The sequence below is a fragment of the Neolamprologus multifasciatus genome, chromosome 15 (assembly GCF_963576455.1).
Source record: "Neolamprologus multifasciatus chromosome 15, fNeoMul1.2, whole genome shotgun sequence".
In the NCBI taxonomy this organism is placed as follows: domain Eukaryota; kingdom Metazoa; phylum Chordata; class Actinopteri; order Cichliformes; family Cichlidae; genus Neolamprologus; species Neolamprologus multifasciatus.
In genome coordinates, this window is record NC_140453.1 from 19,908,770 (window position 1) to 19,915,296 (window position 6,527).

At 37.7% G+C, this 6,527-nt stretch overlaps 1 long non-coding RNA gene across 1 annotated transcript; it reads left to right on the plus strand.

Annotated features, from left to right (window-relative positions):
• Positions 1 to 485: 485 nt before the first annotated feature.
• Positions 486 to 4,222, plus strand: LOC146501963 (uncharacterized). Its single transcript, XR_014869453.1, has 2 exons — positions 486 to 2,916; positions 2,994 to 4,222. It is a non-coding gene; the product is annotated as an uncharacterized LOC146501963 (long non-coding RNA).
• Positions 4,223 to 6,527: the final 2,305 nt, after the last annotated feature.

Genomic DNA, 6,527 nt, shown 5'->3' on the forward strand with positions numbered 1-6,527 from the left:
GACGCGTGGTTTGAAGCTTTGTAAGATCACAAAAGACGCAGGAACAAGAGTGTAATAACGGACTGAAACAGAAGATGGCAGCACTGCATGTACAAGGATGCCAGCTGCCGTTAAACCCCGAAGAAGAAGAAGGAGCTGTGTCCCAGAATTCATAGCGCAGCCCAGCTCAGTTTCCAACAATGGTGGCAGCTAGTTAGTTTTAATATTACTCTTATTATTCTTTCTGGTTCAACCAATAAAGGTCAATAAAGGTTTAGCATATTTTCAGGCAAGAATGTAGCTGTGTAAACCTCAAATATCTGCTCAGTTTATCAAGACACCACATATTTTCAAAAGCGCTCCGACGTTTTCTGAGACGTCTGTTACCCACTAGCTTGATAGCTAGCCGGGGCCAAGGCTCACTAGAGCCCGTGAGAACACCGGACTCCGGCAAATCGTTTTCAAACCCACTGCGGTCTTTCGCTACTCAGGTTAAACATATATAAGTCACCTAGATAACTTAAAAATGTTATTGTTTGGCTTTTTTTAGTATTTTATTTGTTCCTGAGTAAATCAGTTAGGCTGAGATTAAAGTTATAGTTTTTACACAGCTGAATAAACGTCAAGCAGACAACTGATTATCAGAAGTGTGAGATGCTCGAGAATATACTCCGGTGTCCCGTTATATTTTAGATAACAATGAGTTTATTAAACTTCACCGAAACAATCTGCAAATTTCATTCAAATTTAATAAACTATCATCTTGTCTTTATTTTTAGTTAGCACATACCTTAAACACTCAGAGCTGTAAGCTAATGATAGTTATATGAGAGCAGATGCATGCTGGTGCAATAAGCTGTACGCTGTACATCCAATGGATGCATGATCTGATTAGTCGACTAATTGCAAAAATAATCGGTGGCTAGTCGACTATCAAAATAATTGTTTGTGGCAGCCCTAGTTGAAAACGTGTTTTCCGACGATGTTTGCTCTGTAGTAAAATTAGCGATATTTGACTGCCCTGTTGATCTCATTGAAATGTATACAGCCTATTTAAAATCTAAAACTTAACATTGTCCGTAGCCTGCTGTTGTTACCACTGTCCTGTTTGAAATGTAATGAGAGAAACTGGTTATTTTGCCATATGTGCATGTGCCGATATTGAACCCAAGGTACTAACTAGCTAACTGACTGGATGCCCATTAACCTTATAACTCCTGTTGTGTGTGTGTGTGTGTACAGATTGTCAGTCCAAAGAGGGAGAGAGGAAAGAGGGGAACATGAGGACAAAGTACAAGATCAGGAAGTACCAGGTAAGAAAACAGACAGGGAGTACTAACAGGCAAAACAGGAACTGTTAAACTGGCAAAGAAAAAGAAAGACAAACAACTAATACAAACAACTCATACAATCTGGAAGTTGTGTTCTCCCTATATTAAAGCTGCTATACAGAATCTGCAAAACAAACTGGGTTGTCAGCCCTGGCACTGCATTACCATATTGAGCTTCAGTCAAAGGAAATCACGGTTGCCAAAGACTTTATAAAACTCAAGAGTGAGGCTGGTGCCATTCCAGATATGTTAACATTGTACAATCTTCTGGATAATCAGATCTTCCCCAAACTGAAAACTGTTATTCAGGTTGCCCTAACAAACCCAGTTAGCAGCTGTAGCTGTGAAAGGCCTTTTAGTGTCTTGAGTCAGCTCCATACCTGGCTGAGAAGGACCATGGGTCAAAGCAGACTCCAGCTCCTGGCTGTGATGTCAGTTGAGAAAGAGATGCGTGAGAGACTTGACCACCAAAATGTGATAAACAGATTTACCAACCTCAAGGTGAGGCGACATAGGTTAAAAGAAAAGAAAAAATCTGCAGAGCCATATTAGTATCTGCAGTAAAGATATTTTCATACATTGTATACATTGTACCAAAGGCCAAGTGTCTCCATTTTCTAATAATATTTTGTATATTTCAAGGACTCTTCTATTTTTGGAGTGTATTTTTTATGTATCTGTATTGTATTATACATACACTTTAAAAGTGAATCTCTGTCCAAAAAATGCACACAGTTTACTTTTTACTCACTATGAGCATCATTCATCATTTTTCCCCAGTAATTAAGGTTAGGATATGTATTTTTTTTTTTTTATTCCAATCCATTCTTCTTTGGTAGCATTTTAATAACCTTGATCAGATTTGATGGTTTTGTTACAGACTTTTCAAAAAAGTGTTTTGCTATTCTTTCACAAATGTGGGATTAAATTGTGTTAAAATGTACAAAACAGTGATGTCATGTTTTGTGACGAGGACCCAGGCACAGAGAGACTTGATGAATTTAAGAAACTTATGATTTAATAAAGAAATTTGCAGACTTGCACAGAGAGGGTAAAATTACGATGACTGATAATGGAGATGAAGACAACAGACGATGAGGACAGGGAGGAACAGGGGTTTAAATGCACCAAGGAGGCAGTCAGAGAGAACTCGGAACAACTGGAGGCATTTAGGGATGCAGGGACTAACAGAGACGGGGAAGAAGTCTCATTGTGATGAGTAAAGTTTACCTTGCCTGGAATGGCAGCTCTCTGGGTGCTCAGCACCCCCAAAGCTCTGATCCTAGAATCGCCCCTGAGTCAGCGTGTGCAACATTGGAACTAATTCAGAGGTATGTTTGAACAGTTAGCTAATAGTGATAGATGATGAATAAATTATCCCTAAGTAACTCATTATTTCAAATCACAACTCAATGTTACTGTATGTTACTATTTATTATGGCATGTTTTAAGGTTTTTTTGTAAGGATAAACCCTGAAGAGGGAACAAAATGTACCTCCAAGGTTGGGACAAGCAGAAAGACTGGGACCACTGTGAAGCGATTAACCCTCATGTCACAACTTTCCTCCAGCGACTTACTGAATTTGAGTGGAGAACTTCAAATTAGGTAACTGTTTTTGCCATTTTTAGTGAATTCCTTGTATAATTTAAGTGAACAATGTGTTGTTACCTGTGTCTCCACAGATAATCCATGGCCCATGCTTTCTGGACATTTACACAAGACGAACAACAATGAAGACAAGCTCTCTTGCCATCTTGCAAGACACTGTCGCTGTCCAATAGTTTTTTTTGAGTGTAACAGTTTTGATTTTTTTTCCTTCTTTTACCCGTTTGTTAAAAATTATTTCAGCTACTTACACTTAAATTGTCACATGCATTGGCTCACCCTACAAATCAATAAACTCAGTCCACAAAGCAAGATCAGGGATCAGTGCAGGTCAGTCAAGTTCCTTCACACCACACACACTCATCCATGTCCTTGTGGACCCTGTTTTGTGCATTGATTTGGTGGTGTGAGACAGTATTTTGGACAAAGTGTATATAAAGGCAGATGTGTGGGGCTTGATATTATATTCATTACAATTCAGTTTATTTGTATGGTGCCAACAAAATGAATGCCAAGGCACTTCACATTGTAGGTTTAAGACCTTACAAAATATAACTAAGAAAACCCAACACTTGAGCATATGTTGTCTGCCATGATATGGATATGACATAATATCGTTATTGTTTGTACAACCATCTGAGAAAATAATGGATTACATAGTTTAGTAAAAACAAATGCTTCCTCAATGAAAATATGTTTTCAGTTCTTTTCAGTTTTTGATTTTGGAAATGTGTATTTCTGCAGAGGAAAATCAGAACTGAAATAAAGTGGTGTAAAGCACATTAATTATATTTTGTGTGTGTGTGTGTGTTTGTCTATCTATCTATCCATCCAATTTTTTTGGAACCCTCCAGTCTCTTACAGTATGTTACTGTTAACTGAAATTACGGTCAATTGCAACCTGTTAAACAGTAAATGACCGCCTGTTGGGACACGGTGTCCTCTAGCAGAGATGAATATTTTTGGTACTGATGATGCGTGATAACGGCAAGTTACTGGTTAATATATTGCAGTTTATTACCTTGCAGCGGGCTTACAGTGACATAACGTGAATAAACGGTAGTATACCAATTTCTTAATCACAGTATGATGTTACTTTGTTGACGTAATTTACGACATAACGGTATCTCACTGTCGAGTAAAAAAGGCTACGGTGCGTTACCATAATTTGTCCAAGAGTATTATACCACACCAGCAAAAAACGGTATCATCCTGCAGAACGGTAAGCTACCGTAACACGGCGTCACGGTATGACGCTGGCAACAGTGACACCAGTATGTTACCGTAAAGTGGCGATGAAAAGTCTAACAGTGTTAGATTGATCAACTCTGCTGGATGACTTCCAGATACTGCAGATACTGTTTTAGGTCTGAAACTTCTTCTTTTGTTCTTCACTGAAAATGAGTGAAAAAAGAAGTCAAACAAAAACCTTCTAAAACCTTTCAGAAAGTCTTGAGAACTATTGCTGGCTCCTTGGAAAAAATATAAAAAATAAGGAGTGGCTCAAGATTTTTGCATGGTATTTGAGAGTGCAACTGACATTTTATCTAAGTCAGTAAATACAAAATAATACAGAACAAACTAGGGTAAAAATGTACACCATTGTCTCCTTTCTGATATAAGACCATGAGATGTCTTATCACTTGCAGGCTTGTGACTGGCCAACATTTCAGCATGGGTTATATTTCCACCCAATGCTTTGACATGCTCTTGACAACATGTTATAAGAATTAATGGCATACATATGGACGTCTCATCGGATAGCTAGTGTGACTGTGTTAGCCACTAGCTTTCTAGATCTACATTAGAGAGTCTCTAACCATCTCATGTAGGAATGTTACTAGTCTTGAGGCCTTAAAGAGGTATTTTATATATATATATATATATATATATATATATAATGTCACAAGAAACAGATTTTTAAAGTCTGTGTTTTATAGTTATCCTGCAGGTTAACATTTCTCATTTTTAGGCTCTGCAGTAACTGAGAACATAAGATCTTCTGTATTCGACATAAACTTAAAGGGTTGTTGCCTGTAGCTTATTCGGATTCACATATCAGCCCCGGGTCCCACCCTCTGACTTTCTGCTGCATACACAATACTTGTTTCTTTGACTTTGGCTAATACAATTCAGAGATCTGAGGGCACTGAAAACCTGATTATGCTGCTCCGGCTTTCCACAACACTGCCCGACAGTCTGATGCTAAGTAAGTAAAGTGATTTGCTGCTGAATTAATATAGTCGTTGAATAATCTAATTAGGATGCGGTTACAATGACTGTCAGACTCTGTTAGACTTTCCTCCTTCTGCTCCCAGAGGACAGGAGGTTGTAAGCTGCCATAAGACACAGGGAGAGAGGCAGGGGTATTAATCAAACACACACCTGAATTTCATCGACTCATTTTTCATTCTGAGGAGAGTGGACGTAAATCTAAATGCACTTTATACCAGTTATTTACAGTGTGGTGTTACTATTACTGCAAAGCTGAAAGGGTTCAAATACACCATCATTTCTATAAATCACAGTATTAATATCGTGCATGAGTACATTTTTCACTGTTAGAAATGTGTGTGTAAATTTAAAACTTGATGCACTGTTCCTTCTCCTATTGAGATTTACAATATGAAAATAATATTAAAAACAGCTTCAACAAAATTTTGTGTGGAAGTTTGGATTTGTTATTATATTAAAGCATATTTACTGTTTTTGCGTTCTTCCTTTAACCTTTCAGACTTTTTTTTTTTAATTTTTTTTAATGGGGGTATTCAACTAGGTTATAGAACTGCATGGCAACTGCTTTGAGGGTAAATCCTTAAAAGCTTAAATACTCTGGTCACTTGGTAGAAACCATGAAGTGCATTGCACAAAAACTGATTTTTGTTTGTATCTATTCTAGCCGTTAAAGACGTTTTGAGTTTGATTAGATGTTTCCCACAGATTTAAATTCTATTATCTAGACTCCAACTAGAGAATCACTGATTGCGGTTGTCCTGGTCAAAGCGTGACTTGCCAATACCACAGTTTTATATTGAATGCACAAAATAAATAATGAAAATTCCTCCAAAATGCAATAAGTTACAGGATCTTCTCTCACCACGACCCCCTTTACCTGAGATATTTTATTATGTCACATTTTATACTAAACAAAAGCAAGTGTAAGGTGGTTTCATGGTGGTCCATCTGCAGTTTACTTTGGTAAAATTAGCATCTTCAATCACAGTGAAGCGCTTCCACACTAATGGGATGTTTGCATATGCTTGTGAATATGCACAACACAAAGCAAAGCAGGACTAAATAACAGAGCAAGCACGTATCTCTGCTATGTGGTGCCTATCACTACCCATCAGCACAATATAAACAGGCAATATCTCACTGTGCTGTCTGGGGAGCTTCTTGAGCTCACAGCTAAAGCCAACCACTGCCAGCTACAGTCCAGGACAGACAGAATGCAAACCACCAGGAAAAACATAGCAGCATGGTTAATTAGCCCATACTAAAATATAAAGACAAGGGCAATAGCAGTTGTCCACTAGTAAATAAAATATCCATCATGAAATTTGCAAATTGATTAACAAAAAGAATAAATAATTTTAAAAAATCTGTTTCAA